The sequence below is a fragment of the Haliotis rufescens genome, unplaced genomic scaffold, assembly GCF_023055435.1.
Source record: "Haliotis rufescens isolate VD_foot unplaced genomic scaffold, xgHalRufe1.0.p SCAF_28, whole genome shotgun sequence".
Taxonomy (NCBI): domain Eukaryota; kingdom Metazoa; phylum Mollusca; class Gastropoda; order Lepetellida; family Haliotidae; genus Haliotis; species Haliotis rufescens.
In genome coordinates this window covers 4,109,359-4,132,883 of record NW_025963979.1, presented here as the reverse complement: position 1 = coordinate 4,132,883, position 23,525 = coordinate 4,109,359, and positions in this window count along the sequence as shown.

Genomic DNA, 23,525 nt, shown 5'->3' with positions numbered 1-23,525 from the left:
CCTAAAAACAATATGTAACGCGATATAAAGATTACCTCATAAAAAATCGGTAGGAAATGTCGGGTTAGAATATTTAGGCAAGAAGTAGGATGAATTTATTTTCAGATTGGAAAGATAGAAACGAGGTACTTTGGACAAGAAGTCTAACTTAAGCTTCAGGTATATCGATGATCTGATATCGTTCATTAACGATGGAATAGCCAATTCCCTCCCACTGATTTACCCATATGAACTTGAAATAAACCGCCTCATCTGATTCATATTTCTTCATAACGATTTAGAGGGACAAAGGGATAACTTCAATTTCCACATCTATTTGCCCTTTACGCCAAGTGGATTCTGTTTCGGATGAAAATCTAGGTTGGTTATTATCTTGCATAGGCAATATATATTGGACTTTGCAATAGTCAACTTTCTCTTTATATCCAGCAATATTCAAGCTGTTCCAGCCTTTGGTGCCTACATTTCCTAGATTGTGGGAGTACAATCGAGTATGATATTTCTATGAGGATTTTACAGTGTTACAACATCCAACGCTTCTCTTTACCGTTCGAAAGGTTTTATGGGGTGAAGGATATTTCCAAATTTGACGCATCGGTGACAAAAAATAATGTCAGAGGCAATACCCTATTTTGCATTGCGCCATATCATCTACTGGTGTCCTTTCAGGCGAACGGATTGACTTGCCTTTGCCTGTGTTTGTGACGGGTGCCACTGGTGGGGAAGGATATCTTTTCGCGAACACCTTGAAACATCAATATTTTTGTTATAGTTATTCATAAACACATACTCATGACATAGTCGGAATCGTACAATGGTTTTCTTATGATTATAGAAATGGTTTTGTCGCTTTTATTCAAAGTGTGTGTAAGTCGTCTGAGAAACCGGAATATTTGCGAGTGGTGAAACAGGGCTCACATTGGAGTTATTTCAATGATAATCCGGTGCATATTCCAATTTAGGACTGTATTTTGATCAGAGCCCAAGGTCCCAAATCATCATTTCGAAATCACATTGTTTACATTATTTAGTACGCACGTTCATGTTGCCACACTACTGCTTGATAAATAATGTCACTAATAGAAAAAGTTTCATTGCTTGTATTAACCTCAAGGTTCAGCTCGAATCATTGATTTTCAATATGGCCACCACAATAACTATATTGAAAAACCTATGTATGGCCACTGCTCAGCATTTCTGGAAAAACGTATTGTAATACCCTTCTAAAAAATGCTTTGGCCCGGTGAACATCTGAATTGCCAGACTGGGGAAGCTTAGCAAGTATGTTTCTTCCTATGACATCATATTTTGTTAAAATCTTTAGGGTTTTAGTCTGTTATGTAAAACTGGGGTCACATTATGATAATTCTCCTTCTGAAAAGGTATATAAGGCTCAGAGCTGAAGTAACTTTAATTTAACTGCTGTACATGTAAATTGTAAAAATGTTATACAATAGTAAATTCAAGCTTGCAGATTTAGAAACATTTTGGAAATTGAGTTACTTCTTGTATTATCCGTGTCTGTACGTTTGTCCTCAGTATCAATGCAGAATATATTTTAAAGCAATGCCAACAGCAACCTTTATTGAGATGTTGACGCTTTAAGCTGTTGAATATATATATATATATATATATATATATATATATATATATCCGGATGGGCGGTAGTGCCGTGGCACCATTTAACAGCAGCTTAATTTCTGAATGTTTTATAATTCCATTAAATCCTTACACATAAATTGTCAATTGTCTCTTTCTTCATGTATGTGTACGGTGTACGGTCATATGGTGTTATAATGTCCGTTTGTTGTATTGTTGCAAAAGCCTTTTTTGATGTGATGGCAGTTTTCTTAAATCCATATTATGCTCTTTTGTAGAGGAGACGTTCTTTATGTATATATGATCTTCTAGTCTCGATGTTTTTAGATGATATTGCCTTCGTAGTATTTTGATTTAAATGTTATATACGCACTAAACTACATATACAAAGAAAATCCCCGAAATGAAATATCAATATACGTCTTCTCACCATTCGGGAAACAAAGCGGTACAAACGCATATAATGTCAACATATTTCTGGTTAGACAAATTGATAAAAAAAAAGTTTTTTTGTACTCTCTTTGATGATGTATTTATTACAAAACTGTTGAGACCAGTAACCAGTTCGTGTGCTTTTAATTTGAAACTTAGTGCTTCGAGTTATCGAACAACTGGTGTGGTGTTTGAGACATTTGCTCCAAACAACCTTCAGCAACCAAATTGACAATTCAGATAGAATCAAGTATCACTGTGTTGTACATGTAAGTGAAGATGTTTCCAGATGATGAATAATCTCAATTTAAAAAATCGTAATTAAAAACAATATATTATTGTCGATGTCTCTTTACACATTGAAGTAATAACAATAGTATTAATTTTACACATTTGATGTCCAATGTGAATTTAATCTCTTTAGTTTCGATGCCTGCGCATGGAATTCACTACATCCCTAAATACATGTACGATAGACATGCTTGCTCTGGTGACCAAATTGCTTGCAACGCGATGATTTGGTAATTACGTATCCATAACTTCAGTCTCATATGAAGAAGGGACAGTCAACCTTTCGGGGGCTCATCCGAGCTGCGAAACGGGAAAACGCTCAGGTCTGTTTTGACATCAAGTGCATGGTGTTATGTTATTATTTTCGTCATGCATTTCGGAGCCATTTCTATTTCATAACTTTTGTAAATTTAGATGGGCTAAGCGTATCAAAAGGGCATTCATGTATATAAGTTGTATTCGGTACATGTAAAAAGAAGCTATTTGTTTAATACCTGAAAGTTTACTTATCTCTACATGTGAAGTCTTGAATGAATATTTTGAATGAAAATTGTTGAAGTGACATTTTATGAAACACTGTGGCTCAGTATCGCTGAGATATAACAATGACCGCAACGGTTTTCCGGCAATATTCCAGAAAAAAGTAGGAACGAAGGCATCTCCATCATTTATAGGTAATAAGATATAGGCAGTATGAATAATCTGCAAACAATCATTAATCACAACGAGTGCAAATTTCTGGATTACCAACGGAACATCCCATAACATGGTATACATCTAATATAATGGGGATATGTCGCAACAACGGCAAGTGATATAAAGCTCACGGGATCTTTTTTCACGTGGCAAGATGAATTTCACGGGTTAGTTATGACTTCAGTGATTAGCTATTCAACGCCTTGGACGTTAGTTCTACAGGTCGTTGTAAAGAAAAATTATTCTTTAAGGCTTGTAATCCGCGAAAGCTGATCTTGATTGCACGCCATGTCCAGATTGTGCGACGAAGATAAATCAAAGAAGGAAAATAAACGTTTCTTGGTTGTTACAACGCCCACTGAAACATGTTTTTACATCTTATCGAGCGTTCGCGTTTTGAAGCATACTTAAGTTAATTTGGCTAGGGACCATCAGAACATATAAGGGAGGGAATGTTCTTCAAACGTGTCGCTTCACTTCCGCCAGAAGCAATATTTGAGAACTTGCAAAGAACTGACTGCTACTACACAATAGTAGAAATCTTAACATTACAATATGATGTTGCAAACCTACTAATAAATAACCACACGGAAAACCACAACATTACGCAAGGAAACTCAACACAATGGAGACAACTCGACATAACATTACCAATGGAGACAACTCGATATAACATTACCAATCGAGACAACTCAACATAACATTGCCAATGGAGACGACTCGACATATATAACATTACCAATGGAGACAATTCGACATAACATTACCAATCGAGACAATTCCACATAACATTACCAATCGAGACAATTCCACATAACATTACCAATCGAGACAATCGGACAATCACCTTACAGGGATGTGCGTAGGTGAAAGCGTTACAGAAATGCACTCTGTACAAAACGTTTCTCAACTTAAGTGTAAGTAAAGTGAAACTGATTGCGATTTTGTTGCGAATATCAACAAGATATTCCCAAATATAGTCAATTCCCGAGAGTAAATAACTTCATGAAGTAGAAAGTTTTTAAATGTCCAAGTGAAAGTGCTGAAATCAGTCGATCCCTAATCCGATTCCCAAACAAAACAATTTGGGGGCGTTGTGTAAAGCTATCGGTGCGTGGCTATTGTTTTCATTGGCTGATATGTAGACTTTTTGCAGCAAATTCTACTATATAATCTTTATCGTGATGCACAGCAGCTATAGGATACCGATGCTGAATTTTAGACAGATTGGCTGAAATTTAATTTAATTTAATCTCCTTATTTTACTTTGGATTAGTACGCAGTTTACACAATATATTGGAATCAATCTGATGGTAACAATTGTCAAATCATTATGTTCCATTTCTTAAGAAATGATAAGTAAAACAGATTAGAAGACAAATAGTTACTTAGTCTAATAACAGTTTGCACTGACCTGACACAGTCTCATAATCTCCTCATCAAAGGAAATAACCTAAGTAGACGCCTAATAGTTAATTAGTCAAATAATAGTTAACAGTGACCTGAAACAGTCTCATCATCAGAGCAAATAACCTGATTAGAGGCCAGATAAGTACAATAGTTACATGTAAAAAAATAGGTGACTTTTTTTCAGTCAATATGTACATTGTCAGAGTGATTCTGTCAATATACACATTGACATTTTTAGTCAAAATACATATTGCCTGATAATAGACATTGACTGTACCATGTACAGTCTCCGATTCTGTTGTAGTTTTGTTTCAGTCTTTGAAATTGATAGACATGACTAAAATGTAAAAATTTAATGAACCTTATTTCCGCTGCGCTCCGAATACGATATATGCATTGACGATGCTACGATCTATCCAATTTAGCAAAATTGTACCTTTGCATTTTTTACTTGTGTGAATGCACATTTTCTATCAATGGGAATATCTCACTTAATTCTTAATCCCACAACTATCCTTGCCACACTCACAAAGTTTAACTGCCATTCCCTCCATCTGCACTATATGAACATACTGACAAAGTTCGAACAAGGAAATATATAATTTCCAGTAAAACAGTAGATTGGTTGCAATCTATAAAAAAATATTTCTAGGAAACCCCATTTATTTGATTTCTTTTTTAAAAATTAAATATAAATAAAGTGTCGGGTTACGTCAGAGTTATGTTTTGTTTGCTTCTTGATTAGTAATATATACTGAACAACAAAAGTTCCTGAGACATTGAATAAGATTTAATGCAAATTTATGTTTTTTACTAAACCTGCAACAATTTCGGTTTGCAACAGATAAAAGACTCCTGTAAGTGTTCAAATGGTTTAATTTGCCATACTGACTTCAGAAATGCGTGATTTCATAAAAAAAACAACATGAACATGCCAAAATGCTAATTTACAAATCAATAGCGTGTGTGTCCACCTCTGGTTGCGATGCAAGCAACACATCTTCGATTCGTCTCATGGAATGGACCAGGCGTCGCACAAAGTCCTGTGGGATATCTGTCCATATCTGCTGGAGCATGTTTCGAAGTTCCTGGTGTGTCTGTGTGCTCGATTGGTGAGAGATCAGGGGAGCGAGCCGATCAGGGATGACATTCAAGCTGTTGTTTTTTAAGAGAATCCTGAACAGGTCGAGCAATATGAGGCCGGGCGTTGTCATGTTGAAAAGTAATGCCTGGGCCATGACGACGTAAAAACGGCAGAACAACTGGGCTGATGATCTCGTCGCGGTAGCGCTGTCCATTGAGATTTCCCTCTACCACTATCAAACGGGTCCGCTGTCTTGCTGTATCCCACACCATACCATAACGCTGCCGCCCCGAACCGATCTTCTTCCATGACACAATGATTGACGTAACGTTCACCTCGACGTCGGTACACTCGAATCCGTCCATCGCTGTGGCTGAGGTGAAATCGAGACTCGTCAGTGAATAGAACTTGTCCCCACTGCATGGCCGTCCATCGTAGACGCTGTCTGCACCACTGTAGACGTGCTGGACGGTGGTTTCCTGTCAAAATGGGACGTCTGGCGGGTCTTCTGGCGACAATCCCTGCACATCTGATCATGAGGCGACGACGTACGGTTTGTGAAGATATTCGTCGAAGGCCAGGGATGCTTCTTGCAGTCACTGTTGCTGGCTGGAATCGATTTCGTAGGTGTGTTGTTCGAATCCAGTTATCTTGTCGATTATTGGTTACGTGTGGCCTGCCACTCCGAGAATGGCCTCTGACTGCATTCGTCTGTTGCCAACGTTGCCATAAACACCAAATGGTGTTTCTGTGGACGCTAAATTGTCTTGCAACATCACGTTGAGTCGATTCTGCTTCAAGCATACCAATGGCTCGCAGACGCCCATTTTCGGACAGGCGTGGCATTTCGTAATGTTGAATAATTGCGTAATTTTGTTGTTTTTCTAAGTGGTTGTTGTCAGCACGATGCTAAACAATGCATATGGAATCCCGTTAACGCACATGTTTTTATACCCATTCTTGGGTAGTGAAATGCATGGGGCTTGCATAAAAGTCAACTTTTGCACGGAATGCATGCTTTTCTGTAGCAGTTGCGTTTTTGTGACTTGATTCCATAGATGTACTACAATATTGAAAAACAAACTTTACTTGTTTGAAAAAATCATTAAAATATTGGTGTCACAGGAACTTTCGTTGTTTAGTATATGACGGTGGTCTGCAAATAATCGAGTCTGACCTCCTGACCCATTTGTTCGCCCCTTGGTCACAATTTTGCTAGGGACTTATTCTAACACCGAATCCCCAAGCATGTAGACACAAGTTATTATAGTAGATTTGTATAAATCTGTTTGGAATGAAATTCGTTACGTGGCGCAAGACTGTTTTTGGTACGAAGCTGCTGACAAACAAAGGTCCATAACTGAGGCAAACATACAAGGAGCGGACACTGATACGTCTAAGGGTTACAAAGAGGATTTAATAATAAATCTAAGCGAACTGGCAAATTCCAAGAAAATACTTTACTCATCATGCATTTGCTAATGGACGATTATTACGACAAACAAACTTTACTTTGCAGTTCGGAGCTAGTAGGGTATAAACAATACAATACTCCTAAACATACCAATCCAACGTTTAGATATTAGGATAAGAGTCCTATGATAATTTATCACTAGCCGTGACTTCCTGAGCAGAGTTTTATTGCACGTAGAGGTTCCTTGTTTATCACAAAGTGCCTGTCATTTGCGACAATTTATACGGATCTATACAATGAACTAATCGTATGAATTGGCTTAACTCCGTCTATCAAACATGGTAACTAATAATGAAGCTCAGGGTGTATATTACAATGTTGGGGAATTGGGGAATTTCGATGTAAGAAAAGCATCCACGTTTAACAGACATCTAGTTTAACGAACACTTACTATTCAACGTCTATAATGTCTCTTCTTGAAATGTATAAAGGACTGGTGTTGTCTTAAAACTCTGTCGAAATATAACCAAATTCATGAAATATAGAGAGTCTTTTAAGACAAGACACTCAATATGAACTTGACGTCCATCAACAGTATTAAAGATACATACTGGTCAGCTTTCCTCTCTGTGTAAGGCGGTAGACGCGATGATAAACCATCGGGATCATCACCTCACATACATATATACAGTTTGTCGTAAACATGTCTTGCAAATGCGCCAGCTTTAAGAACATATATTAATAGATATTGTATAAGTTAGTAGCTGTTTGGACATTGTGTCTAATGAACTTAATAATGATTGTTTTCTTGATTGTTGTTTTCTATGATACTGGTATATTGAAGATTACATATCTATAGTCTAATATTGTACCTTTTATCGGATATTTTAGTTTCAGTTCTTCAAATGACATCAGTCCGTTTTCATTGCATTTATCTTTAATTGATTAAACTTAATTATTAGCCCATTGCTTTATGTAGTATGTTGCTTGTTTGAAGTTGTGGTTAAGCCATAATGGTTGGGACAAAATTTCTTCTATATTATCAACATTAATAATATTTGTTTTACAAAAGTTGTTCCAAGCTTTCAGTACATCTTTCCAGTATGAGTTTTTAACCAAAGATTGCTTGTCAACATTAGCACCCTAAGATAGTATATCTTTAATTGGGATATTACAAGGGTTACTATATGTTGTTTTTTACAATGTGATCTGAGCGTAGAGAGTTTTAGCGTCAATAAAGGCTCTAATGTTAACCATGCGTAATCGACGTTCCTCATATTTTCGTGTCAAAGGGCTCCTTTTGATGTTGTCTTTTTTATTATTCCAGATAAAATTGTAAAATATTTTGTCAAGTGACAAGACAAGGTCCTCAGGAGGGTTAGGTTGTGCCGAAAGTATATGAACTAGTTTTTGACAATGCTAAAGTTTTTTTATGACTGTAACTTTTCCTATTAGCGTTAGATTTCTTTTTCTCCAATTTGCAAGCAATCTATTTATTTCTTCTAGCTTTCTTTTTGTGAGTACCCAGATTTCACTTAAGTTTGGATTAAACATAATTCCTAATACTTCAAATTCCTTATTGTTACATTATATTTGTAAGTCTTGACATCATTGCTACCCGCTTTTGAGCCTATCCAACATTTTGTAGAATTTATTTAGTGTTTCTATAGCTGCATATAAGCTTTCATCTTTGCCATTTAGAAATAATTCAGTGTCATCAGCATATTGCCCAAGTTTGTATTCTTTGTCATTGACTGTAATCCCTTCAATTTTATTATTATTTCTAATCATACATCCAAGGCTTTCAGCTACTAGGAGAAAAATATATGGCGACAATGGGTCTCCTTGTCGACAGCCTTTTTCATTTGGAAAAAAATTCTGAAAAATGCGTATTATTATTATGCTTGATGTGGTTTTGTAAAACTTTATTTATAAATTGTTTTAATACCGTATCAAATGCCTTTTCAAAATCGATCAGCAGAAGTAATCATGTTGGGTTTTTTATTTTTGATTCAAAGATAATATATAGTAACCTTGTGTTTTCTGAAATAGATCTTCCCGGAATAAATTTCGTTTTATTATTACGAATGAGCAATTCCAATGTTAATTTTATACGATTTATACGAGTACATTCAATCAAGTTATTGGTCTGCAGATTTTTATCAATGCTGTTTTTATTTGACTTTGGTATACAAGTTATAACTTCTCTTTTCGTTGCCATACTCATTTTGTTATTAGCATAAGTACCTTTTACAAACCTGTATATCCAGAATTTTAATTCTTTTCAGAAGAACTTAAAACATTCAATAGGAAAGCCATCAATACCGGGAATTGTTTTTCATGTTTTTAACTGCCAATTAAATTTTATTAAGCTCAATTTCTCTTTCTAATAAGTTTTTCATTTGGTTGTCTAATGTTGGAGTCTCTACATTTGTGAAATTTTTGCAACTTCTGTCATTGCTATCAGAAGTATATAATTTTTTTATAAAAGTTTCTTAATTCATCCAATATATAATTGCCGTCTGTTATTACCGTATCATCTTCAGTCATAACTTTCTTAATTAACTTATTGACATAATTTCTATTTTCTAAGTGGCGTAAATAACTTGTTGGTTTTTCTCCTTCCTCATACCATTGCATTCTATTTCTAATTTGTATTCCTCTTATTTCCTCTTCTTTTATATGTTCCATTCTAATTTGTATTTTAATAATTCGGATAGGTGTCTTTCGTCTACTTGTTGAAAATTTCGCCTTATGTCATCTTCTAAATCGCTTATCTTACTTTCTAATTCTTTTGTTTGATTGATTTTGGTTCTTTTAATGAATGAAATCTATTTTAAGATTTGTGTCTAACTCATTTTGTTCACTTTGTTCACTATCACTATTCTCAGAATATTCTTTTTTTAGTTTCTTCAGTAATTGTTTTAACTAAATCTGTATAATCTTTATTTAATAGAAGTGAAGTATATAAGTTGTTTTGGAGAAAGATAACGTTATGACTGAGTGGTCGCTTTTATATCCGGGGAAAATATTTGTTAATATCTTCAGACACTAAAAAGAAGTTCAGCCAAGCTTGTTGTCTGGGTTTTTTCTTCCACCATGTAAACTTCTTTAAGTCTTTATTTAGTTCTCTCCATATATCTATCATAATTAACTATTCTATTTTTTCCCCAGTACTATCCGTCTTGCTTTAGGGTTATTTAATTTTTTCTAATTTTCTAAATCAACTGCAGGATTAAGAATAAAGTTCCAGTAACCAACAATAACTAATGAATCATTTAAGTTATCAATATTATAAAATAGATTTTTATAAAAATCAGGGTCATCACTATTAGGTCCATAGAGATTAGTTAATGTTAGTCTTGTACCTTCTTAAGTTATATCAGCTATCATATAATTGTCATTTTCATATATTTTAGTGCTATGAATTGCTTTGTATACATTATTATTAAACATTATAGCAACACCACTAGCATTGGATTTATATGGTGCAATTATGCTCTGTAGACCCCGTTCATTCCTCATAAGAGTAACATAATTTTTGGAAATGTGAATGTCTTGTAGACAAATGTTCAATACTTCTTTTCTCTTATTTTTATCTGCTAAGCCTCTGCAATTAGCCGAAATCACTTTTATTTTTTTAATATCAGTCATCATCTACTATTACAAGTTGTAATGTACTATAATGAACTACACGTACTACGGGTACTTGATTTCCATAAACATCAGTGAACAGTTTTTTGCAGAATAAAAAAGAGAGATGACCATAGAAATATAAAAGCATAAATACTGGTGTTCCATAGTGGACCAAGGGATCCCCTCCCGTTCCCAGTGATAATTTAAATTATTGCCCAAAAGTGCAAATCCAAAGTATACGCCTTTAGAGTATTCTGAAACAGACCCATATCATATATTTAAATGTTATGTATCATTTCATTATATCTGTGTTGTCAATCTACTAGATAAATTAAGTATCACAAATTATCAGGCTCTATGTTGGCATAGAGGACATGAATGAAATATAACAGCAAAGAGATACACAAATTCCTCTCTGGCCTAATATTATTAACTTAAGATCAGAACAATGCTGAATATAGGGTTAAGCCAAATGAAATGAAACTAAAATTGAAAATTTTGTGGTCAAATTTGGATTTCCCTACAAAGCCAACTAAATTCATATGAGATCTTTTTTCAACTTGTCGAGCTTATCCATGGGCATGTGTGACACAGATCAATATACCGACATTACACATGTCACAACATCAACGTGCTATAAGTTTGTATTTATATTTTCTTTTACATCTATATTCAGTAATGTATCATTAACTCGACTATAGCATGTCAAGTTCACATTATTGTTTAGTTAATAACCATACACGAAGGATAACACTTACGGCTGTGCAGTTTCGGATAATAACATCCGGTATATGTGTTCCGTGCTCGGTCAGCCTATAAATAGAATCGCACGTGTTATTGTTTATCAACATACTCAGTTCATATTGTTGCATCGAGGTTCGCCCTGTAGATCTTGACCGTCAGATGTACATCGAATATTGACGATGATTTCAAAGCGTACTAACAATACTTTGTTTCATGATAAACATACCCATATCATGTAATTATAACATACGACAGTTCCGCGTTTTTTCTGCACTATTTGGGCACAAACTAATCGTCCGGTTTGTCTTTGTCTCGGAACTGAATAATCGCTTTAGCTGATGTTGTCCTCTAATCCGATAGTTGACCAGGCACCTGCGGAAGAACGTCGGTACTGCAGAGTCAAGTCCATTCCCCTCTCTAAGATTCGTGTCTGCACTTTGTGTGATTTCCTGAGTTCGAATGCTCGATTTGCCATCTTTCCCCTCAGCTTTTTAATGATGACTGGCAGGTCTGTGCGGATACTGGCCTTTATTGACCTCAACACTTGACCATTTTCATCGCTGCTGTGTGTACCCTTTGCCTATCAGATGCAACAACAAATTTGACGACAATAGGCTTCGGCATATCGGGTCTAAACTTATTCGGATCGGTAATTGTTCGAGGTAATCGAGGCACGTCAGCGAACAGGATTTTGTCGGCCTCGCTGACCCCAATAAGTGTGAAGACCTTTTTAGTTGCCTGCTCCGCATCTTTTTCGTCTGCTATACCGTAAATAAGCAAGTTGTTCTTTTCGCTAATACATCTCCTGTACCAGTAGTTTGTGTTCAAATTCCTTCTTCATTTGTGAGAGTTCGCTTTTCAACTTTTCAATTTCAGTTTTATTTTCTTTGATTTGTTCGGCGTTAAAGTCAACCGCCTCGAGAATTTCACCGGTTTTGTTGTCAAGCTCCTTAATGTCATGTTTAATAATGTTCATTTCACTCATTATTTCTTCTGTTTGAGCTTTAAGTGCATCTTTTATGAAATTCTGAATACCACACTACTCACTGTCACGTCGTGTGTCATGGTGGCCGGGCATGCTGGAGTCAATGTGTTCTCCGTATTTTCCACACTGGCCCTTGCTCTGGTCACGATAAAGTTGTCCAAACCTTTCGACTGAGCTTCTGTATCCTGTTTTCTTTTATTTCCTTTCTTATTACCGGACATTTTCTTAGGATTTCACTGGATTGCGGGAGAGCTATTTTTTACCGACCACTCATGAGCACAGCGCCACCCAAGTTTACATGGTATCTTTGTCGCACATGTCATGTCAAAATGAAAACTTGACACTTACAACGGTATAAACGACAGGAGCAGTACATATGCTTCTAATACAACGCTTTAATGTTAACAATGGAATATATAATGCACTTAATGTGAACGTATTACAGTATTATAGCTAAAATGGATAGAATAATCATAAAAATGCCCGCATATTATCAGAAATCTGCGGGCCACTGTAACTTGACACCAGTCCGCTTCCCCTAACGTTTATGCCAGGCCTGAATCTGAAATAGCGGTTGCCTACAACTACAATGCTTGAAATTGTAATTGCTCAAAACGTTGTTGCTATACGTTTTGGTGTAAATCGTAACAGCATGCAGTCACTCTGGGGTCGGTATCAGATTACCAGCACCAGTGACCGACCACGTTCTGGAAGTCAACGAGTAACGTGACGTCCGGAAGATAATCATATCCGTTTGGTTCGCCTACGAAATCGGCGTCAGACTGCAACTTTGACAGCCTGCAGTGTCACTGGCTTACGTCCGATTAGTGCAAGGACTGCGAGGAATCGATTACGAGAACATAACATTCAACCGCAACGTCCAGCGGTACGTCCAGCTTTGCTGCCACGTCATTGAACTGCAGGTCTGGTATAGTCCAGATAAGATCTAAGGTTCGGATAACACTTCTAGGAGATAGTCCTCTTCACAGATGAATCCAGGTTTCGTCTAGAAGCAGCAGCGTGTTGATCGACATCGGAAAGTGTGAGTTGTTCAACGTTCTGGGTTAGGTGATGGGAGCGTAATGGTGGTTCACCCCTCTAGTGGTCAACGATGGCACTTTGACAGGTGTATTACCTTGCCGAAGTTATCCGGTCTATACATTCCTTCAAACCCATGGGCATCACATCATTTTACAGAAGGGCAATGTACGCTGTAACAGTGCACATGTGGTCACAAAGCGATCACTGGACAGCAGAGCATTCCTACACTCCCTTGTCCTGCCGTTTCAACAGATCTGTCACCCATCAAAAATTAAATGAAACGTTGTTCACGTCAGCTAAAAAACAAACCGACTTTCATTCAGATGCGATAGCCCTTGGTTCAGATGTGGAATGGCATCCCACAAGCCTTCCTCAACGACCTTGTGTCACCAGTGAGGCGCCGTTGTCAAGTTTGTGTCAGTGCTTATGGTTGGCATACCTGATACTGACTTGTGTATTGACAGTTGACGCTACGCCTCTTTCAGTGTGAGATGAGATTAAGATAGGACATGTTGAAACTGTCATGATACATTCATGGCTCATGGACATCAATATATTGTTCTCTTAGAAAATCGTTCTTTGTTTGAGATTACTAATTATTCCCCATGAGTCTTACATTTGGACTGTGCCAGGTTCTTTGATCCATCAGCACGATGTGCTCGTGGATTCCACCAAGTGACAAACGGTTACGTCCCTCCCCGTTTTAACCTTTTTCTCACACATTAAACAAACATACAGTGATACAGCTGAAGTAATGCTCTCTATCATTCTCTTTACTTAAATACCGTATCTCAGACCTTTGTCTATGTTTAAACATCATCTCTACAGAAGCATATGAATCTAATGGCATTCATTAAATACAATCCTTCTGTTCGTTTTCTTTGTTCACTTTATTTTAATCAAAGTTACAGATCTGGTATCCTAGAAGGCACAATCCACCGAAGAAACACGAAACCAAATGACAACGCTAACTATTGACAGTAGTTGTTTGTATGTTTACCTAGTTCAACGTGCAAACCTAAGCTTCCCAATTCCATTTGAGAGCTTGGCATCTCTTTCTATCCCTGGAATATGTTACCTCGAGTACTCTACATTGTTCCTTTCCAATACGGTTAGCTCTAGTAATTAAGTTGACCTAAAGAAACGATTTGTATCTCCGTTTATCATTTGTACGAGACCTCCAGTTTGAACCGCATTGACACAGGGTGTTTGATAATGAGATCGCGATTCCAGATGTTCACTAAACATCATCTTTCTGACTGCTACGATCCATTGTAAGATACAAATGATCGCTATTTGTACTGATCCAACAGTTTGAGTAGACAGGCAGAATTATACTAGTCGGACCGAAACGTGCTCGTCACGACAATTTTATACAGATGCAATGAGATCTGACGTTAGTCTTAAACAGGGCAAGAGACTGGTATTCTTCAAGTCACAATGTTGGATACTGTTTTGTCATGTAGTGTATTACCAAAACAGGCAGGTGGTTGCATGTGTTTCTGGATACGTGTGTTATTGAAAATGTATTGATTATCTATCTTAACAGAATACATGAATGAATGATTTGTTGTGTGACCCCGCGCTGTCTCGTGGGAATTACCTCTCGTGGACAAAGAAGGAGAACATCGCCATCACTGTTCCAGAACTTTTAATATAGAACATAAATACAAAAACACAAAATACACAACAATCGGAAAACCTACTTACGTTCAACGTAACTGAAGCGAGCGGAGTTCCAGCTGAGATTCTAGCTGAGGTGAGGTGGGGTGAGCGGAGATCCAGCTGAGGTGAGGTTAGCGGAGATCCGGCATTGGTGAGGTGAACGGGGCTTCCAGCTGAGATGACCTCAGAGTCTTTCGTACGTAAATAAACTGCCTAAATATCTACGGGAAGTTGAACATTTCATGCAGTTAAAAAACAAACGTAGACACGTAGACACGTACACATATATATTACAACTGATCATTTAACTGGTGCCGATAAAAAAAGCTATTGTATAAAGATTAAGCACAAAGCAAAGACGAGGAGCCCTAGTTCAATTCAATTCAGTTCTTTATTCTGAGAGAGATATACGGCTCTAATCTATAACCGGTTAAGACTATGGTCATGAACTTCGCGTGCAAAACGTGTGTTATAAGCACGTGGCTTCGGTCAGTCTTCAGTGACAGACAAGAAAGGTGGACGTGAGAGAGAATCTTTGTTCGATTATTTGAAAAAGTACAGATTATTGCCGTGAGTAATTTTCTGGCAATGGAGTAAACGTATCTTAGCCTTTGTTGGATGTCGTAGAGGTTCGTGTATCCTGTGTCAATTTACCTTTCAATATTGATCCTTAAAAGCTGGAAAGCTTAACATCGCGCTCGTTTTCATTTCCATGTTTTTCACTGTGATCATAATATCATAATATACAAAGGGCAAATGATGAGCAGAAAGCAGGCTGTTATGCCTGAGTATGAACCTTCAAATACGGCTGTCTGATGTGGTATTGTCTGACAATCAATTTCATCTGATTATATGGTTCACATGGTTTTGAGAAGGAATAGTAAAACCCCATATTTGTTTTTACTTCAAAGTAAAACCTCATATCAGAGTTTACTTCAAAGTAAAACCTAATTTGCGGTTTTCCTAGTACAAGAATATGTCCTGTATTAGACACTATATCTCCTACAAATGGAGGGGAATCTTAAACAATGTAAAATGCGACCATTAGTATTGACCACTTGGAAGATAATGTATTCATGATTCATGTTCCATCCATACTTTTCACTTAAATGTAGTTCATGTACGGGAATATTAGTTTAGTGAAATATATATACTGTATTTTATCGCGTGTTCCGATTGGAATCCCGTTGCTTTATCCCAGCATACAATGTACACAAAGTTTGCACGTGTGTTTGGTTGACTAGAGTGCTTTCATCTAATGATCTCTCGCCTTGCTCTATAATGAACCGGAAATGAAAAGCACGTCAGTCAAATGAAAAGATATATCCTAAATTTGTTTAAGTGTCTGCATCCTTAAACATGAACTTGTATATTGAAATGTGTTAATTGTCGAGGCTTATACCTGTATTATTATTTGTTGCTGACGTCCCCTTTTGTTATTATAGTTTTCATTTCCGAAGCGTGTTTGAAACACATATTAATAAGAAGAAATAATCAGCATGTCACGCAGGCAGGACACACTGCTTTTCTATCGGCAACATAAACTGTAAGATAATAGATAGGCTAATAGAAAGACATTAAACAAAGTACTTTGGATGTGTAAAACGTGTTCATAACTCATAGCATTTAATACATATGATTACACATGAATAGTCTGTAAAAGATATGTTTACACGACAATGAAAACAGGTACACTGTATACACATGTTTTGACATGTGACGCAAAGGTACTGCACGTGTATACTTTGATGGTTGTGAACATTTGTATATCTAGTCCAGATTAAATAAAAGTATGAATTTAGCTAATAGCAATATGCCATGGTGTTTTCAAGTCATAAACTGATTTTAGACTTATACTCCATTTGATTGTGTTGCAATAGTTCTTTGTCCTCAATTCACACTAGCTATTAACTCCAAGGATTGTATTCATGGAGAATGAAAACAAACAAGTGTTCAATATCCCACGCCATCTATACCAGGTGGCATTGTCCAAGAAACAAATGAATCCAAGGAATCAATTTCGGAAGCTATGCTCAGCTATCTCAGTTATATTATGCATTGTCTGACAACATGTTTCGCCTTCTTTGGAAACCGCAAGTTTAAAGCGAACACAAGACGCATTACAAAATGTCAATGAAGCTTGTATTAATTCGTCTAAAGGGAAGGTTGAAATTCGCTATAAAATCCGGATATGCGGGTCTCACGATGGATTGTATTGATAATATTTAGTACAATACAAAATGAAGATGCGTTATGTACATTAAGTTGACATTAGCTTCATGCTTAGAAAGTTTCGAATAACTCAGTTTATGAACGTATATCTCAGCACGCAGGTACAGAGTTGATGAAGATGGCGCATCAGCGTTCTGACTCAAAAATAAAATAACGTGACGGGAGACATTTCCAAAGTTGTAAATGAACCTGTGGCAATTACAAGTGTTAGTCGTCACCGATCAATGGGTCAACTGACCGACTATTGAAAGGGTCCTTTTAGTATATATTGTACACATTTTTCATATTTGACTTAATGCCTGATGATATGCTCTTTATCTAAACATGTCCCACGTGTTTAAATTCCAAACATGTTTTGATTATGGTGGTGCTGTTGTGTTAAGTTGGCGTTTAGGCCGTGAGACGATAGCTCATTTCATGTGTTTTGACCGTAAACGTGTTTGAACAGAACATACCAAATTGGATTTTTCTGTTCCGGATTTAAGAAACATTCCTACACATGTTAAGGTCTAAATATGTCTTGTATGTGTTCACATTCTAAATACATTTTAACAGTATGTCTGAGTAGAGTATTCACGTTATCTGCAGCATGGTATCTCAGAGGGCTCATGATATCTCTGTCCGGAACAGTACAAGCAGCCACACTCACACGTGCACCCGCGACACTATATGACTGCAATAATTTTGTATGCGACGCCGAATTAAACTCAAACGGGTATCTCCTGGAGCTGTAACATTCTGTTTAACAAAATACTTTAACTCCCCGGAAGCCTCTGCTTGTTCAATCTACCAGAAGGGGCGGTCGGGTAGCCTAGTGGTTAAAGCGTTCGCTCGTGACGCCGAAGACCCAGGTTCGATTCCCGACATGGGTACAATGTGTGGAGCCCATTTCTGGTGTTCCCCCGCCGTGATATTGCTGGAATATTGCTAAAAGCGGCGTAAAACCATACTCACTCACTCACTCACTCAATCTACCAGAAACACCGTTTACATGCAAACTTAGCAAAAGTCTTCATGGCATGTATAGTATCATCTATCGTATAAATCAGAAATGTTTCCCTAAATACTGCTTTGTTGACTTCGCAAAGGTCATAGCATAACCTTGTCTCTGAAGAGGTAGCCAATGTGTAGCAGTCTGAACCTTCGCAATAATACCATCACCTATCACACGATCAAATTCGACAGCTTCTGCCATAGAATAAGATAGACGACGTAGTAATTAAGTAACGAATGGTACAGAATCATTAATCTTGATAGCATGTGTAAATACTTTAGTCATATCAATTCCATCAAACACATCTTCACAGTCCTCAAACAAAATTAGTCAAGGTCTGTAGATGAAGAACTAATGTCGATAATCACAGACAGTGATGATGATTGTATACTAGACTTGCTAACAAAGATACTTCATTACCAGCCATGACATATTTCATGCTATCAACTTTTTGGTTACCTGTATTTAAAATAGCTTTACAGTAGCACGAACAGTCACGGGGTTCCCCTGATCACAAACTGTAAGTCTTCTGTTTGTATTGTCACGAGGTGACTTCCAAATTGAAACGCAGAAATCGGTTCGCATTACACTAAATTGTGAAATCAATGAATGACCACACAAGATTGAAGAATACGCAAAACTTTATAATCAAACACATAGTTCTTGGGTTTACAATCAGAAAGGCAATACAGTGGGTCAGATAAGTAACAGCAGCAATTAATAACAGGCCCTAGAATTTCACTAACGAATGTTCAGAATATTGTCACTGTAAAATTACTTGAAAGAGGCCGAAACCGGTATCCGTACGGTAATTTGAAAGTAAATAGAAACAAGTCAGGTCTAAAAGTATGGGCGGCCATTCGGTCCAAAAATTCACCCGTTGAAATAAATCTCAAAAGTATGCAATAGTATTTACGTAGTCACGTGTTACGAATAATTAAATGTTAATAGTCAAGGTTATAACACAAAGACAATAGACGTCATTTGAAAGACAGCAGAATGTGTACTAAAAATGTCATTGCGCACAAATGGACGGCAACCGCCCAAGGACAATGTTGACGATAAAGAACGCCAGATGACATGCAATTATTATAAGTTGCAATAATATCAAGCGTTTAAGTTTCGTACCGGAAAAGCAGGCCATTGGATAAATATATTATTGTTGTTTATATGAAGACCAATATTGGATGTCTGAAAAAATCTAAAAGTTTCATTCTAAAAACTATTAGTTTGTTGTTATAATAATGACAGTTAAATCAAACACAAAGTGCAAAGGCATTGCGACAATAGATAACGGGAGCCGAAATTGCTTGTTTTCACTTCAGTGTACGCACACATGTAGCTATCTTCTGTAATTGTTAATAGCGACATTTCGTGACAGTATTTAAAAGGGGCCAGGACTATAGTTTTGCTTTCTCCGTTTTCTTAAATGGCTCAGAATGTTGTCCAGAATGATTTCTAACATGATACCTATTGGAAGCCGTTCTGTCCTGCTTTGACTTCCAAACTCTTGCACGATTTCCCTTCCTCTTTCTATATACACAAGTAGCCTATATTATCATCTGAAAAGTAACACCTGTTACACTTAAATTGGAGATTTAAGAGTTGGTAAAATCAACTCTATTAACCACTGAACTACCTGCAATCATATGCCTTTAGAAGTTTTCAATGCCATCTCATACAAACTATTTTCATAAAGGTTTTAGACAAAAGCTTCTCTCTTAACTACTTCTATCTGAAGCATTTCGTTATGTAAAACACCAAACACATGTTTTAGCAAGCTCACATAACTCTTATGCTACAACATTTCACTTTGGTATTAAGTATGATTTCAAAGCAGCCCTAGCAAATTTACCCTTAGCAGCTGTTAATGTGTGGAATACTCTCTGATATGGGATTCTCAAACAATGCAGTAGGGTAGCTCATCTACTCTATCTTCCTTCCCCTCTATGCCACTAGCTTCTTCAAATATGGCAACCATACTATGAATTGATTACTCATCATTCATTTTCATTGGTGGTGGTGGTGGACGCAAAGCAAATGGCGAAACTTTCAAAAACACAAGTGAGGAAACTCAGCAAAGTATTAGAATTACTGTTCTGGAGGAAGAGCCATGGTTGTTTTAAATACAACCATACAACAAGGAACAAAAATTAAGCTGCTACCCTCGATGATTTCGTTTCTTACTGTTCACAGAAATATAATTTGTAAAACTTATCTGATTCCAATTTCTAGGAGAAGGCATCTGCAGTATATAATTGTTACCGTAGCATTAGTAACTTACTTTTCAAAAACCCATTCACCCCAGCAAATGCTACCTTTCACATACTTTCAAATGTGGTGTCATGTTTCACATGAAGAGTTCCATCTTTAGGCTGTGTAATAAGAAGGCTTTATGTTTGTTTTTTGAAAGACAGGACAACTACTTACGTTTCATAATTTCAATAGCCCGGAGATCTCGATATAGAAATGTTCCTCCGTTGCATTTCGACTTGAAAGTATAACATTTCAATGATTGTTCAAATAATTGTTTTTTATTGATCTGTTTCTTGTCGATGGATATTTCTCTCTGTAATAAAGTGATTTCCGTTGTGACAAACTATCACCCTACGAAGGTTTTATTTGTTTGTGGCTAATTATATCTTATAGTGAGCAACCCATGCAGGCTGTGTGAACATTATCATCCACGTCGTTCCAACACCAAACACACAGGCGATGAGTAGAATACATGGAACCAGTGCCCGACCAGCAGTAAACGTGTGCAACGTAAAATACTTTTGATAGATGAGTCAAAATATGAACGGTTTTTTCCTAACGGTGTATATGGGGAAATATCCCTTCATTTGTTAACATCGCAACAGAGGCTATCCATTTCGTATTCAGATCCTTTATGTTGTCGTGGTTTGGCAACAGCAGCATTGAGTTAAAACACTTTTAGTGATCTATTATTTGAGAAAACGAAACTGTATCATTTATAGCTTTCAGAACTGCCATTGGATCAATAGTTATACCAATTATAGCTACTACAGATAAATTTGTTTTCATATTAATATGGGGATGTCTGTGTGAAATGTTTGAGAGGGGCATTGATGACAAGGTGTTTACGAGAGAAGTTTCGAATGAAGAAGTATAGCTGACCAGTAGCCGTTAGTATAGATACTATTCATTATACTTTACTTACTTACTTTGGAGATTTAACGTGCGCTTTCCGACTGATGCGTATTTCGCACACGGGCGCGGCCAGGCCATTTAATGTGTTTCCGAAAGGGGCGAAAGTGGTCTGTGCAAACCAAGAGGGGGGTTTAGGGGTTGCTTATATAGAATTTGGGATTTTTGAGTTTGGGAATAGATGCCGATGGGGTTGGGGAGGAGAACTAAGTGAGCTGGGTATGGTGGATGTTTGTTTGTTTATGTGATTTTGATTTGGTAGGTTATTGTGTTTTTAGATGCGTTTTATTAGTTCCGTTTTTATTAAGAATACGCCTAAGGCCTTGAAGTTTTCTAGTTTATTTTGTGGGTTTAGTATTGCTTCTAGAGTGAGAGCCTTGTTTAGATTGAGGGTGGTTTGTAATGCGGTTCGATGTGTTAGGTAGTGTGTGCAGTGGATGAGTGCGTGTTCTGGGGTTTTTGGTTGTTTGCAGTGTGGGCAGTTACCTGTAGTGTGTTTTTTAAATTTTTTTAGGTGGTTATTTAGGTTGGTGTGTCCTGTTTGGAGTTTAGTGATTACTCTGTCGATTTTTTTTTGATGGATGGAGAATTTTTGGTTTGGTTAGTGGTTTGCTGAGCACTTTTTTGATTTGACTATTTGAGTTTAGATATAGGTTATGCCATTTTTTGTGATTTTTTGCTTGTTTACACTTTTAATTTCTGATTTTGAGATGGGTAAGTTTAAGCTTATTTCTGGGATTTTGAGGGATAGTTTAGCTGCTTTATCGGCGTTTTCATTACCGTATATTCCTACCTCGGCGGGTATCCACAAGAAGGTTATTTGTTTGCCTGCCTTAGTTAGGTCGTTGGAGCTTTTAAGTATTTGATTTATTAATTTAGGTCGGTTTTTGGTATTTTTGTTTTGGAGGGCTTGCAGTCCACTTAGGGAGTCGGTAAGTATTAGGATTTTTTTGGGGGGGTTTGGATTCTTGATTATGGAGGGCTGAGGCCATGCCCATTAGTTCTGCCGTGAATATTGATTGGTTGTTTGGGAGTCGGAAGGATTGTGTGGTTTTAGTTGGTTGTGTGGTATGGACTCCGAAACCTGTGTGTTTGGAGGTCGGATCTGAGGATCCGTCCGTGTAAATGTGACACCAATTTGGCCAATTTTCGTGTATGTATTCTAGTGTGGTAGTTTTAGCTATGTTTGGGTCGGTTTGTTTATTTATTTGGCTAGCTAGCTAGCTATTCATTATATTCGTAGAAATGTTTTTATATGTCCAAGTGTAAGTGCTAAAATCACACGCTCCGTAATTGTTTCCAAAACAGATCTATTTTGGGTCGTGGCCTAAAGCTACCGGCGCAGTGGTGGTACGTGTTTTCATTTGGCTGACATGTTTGCCGCGTTTATCAACCTTTTGATTATTAGACTTTATACATAATATACTGTTTGTACTTTTTCTGTTGATCCTACAGAAATAAGAGAATTGCATGTATTGTTGAATGTGTGAAACAACCTTTGATATTGTCTTTGTGAATAATTAAAATAACAATTAACAATCGGTAACAAGCATTTTATAACTAACATCCTGTTCATATAATAAACCACCAGCTGTCCTCAGCCCTATTCCACACAACAAATGCCGGTTAGGGATTAATCCCCAGGGTAAACAACTGATGGCAAGAAGATGTAATATATACGAAAATCCGATGCAGATGCAGACAGACTGGGCGTTATTGAACTTGCGCAGCGCGTCAAGCACGGGGAACACGTTTTAACCCCACAAGCTGAATCCCCTCAGTGGCGGAATTTTTCGTTTGGGGGATGCTTTCGCCTTTTTTATCGTCTTTTACCTCTTAAAGTATTAAAATCTGCAAATTTACTAAGTTGACTTTACTTAACAATTTTTCAAACTTCTAAAAGAGTTTGTAAACACCTAAGATGTTGCAGATGATCATTAGTTTACGAAAAAAATATATTAGCATATCAATTTTGTTATATGTAACATGGAAATAAATAAGGCTTAGAAGTTGAAGAGTGTGTTTGCAGGGAATGTGGTTTTCCCCTTGAATAAATCCGGAGATTGGTGGACTATGTTACACATAGTATTACTGGCATTTATTTCGGTGATACATTGTTGACGTGACTTGTGTT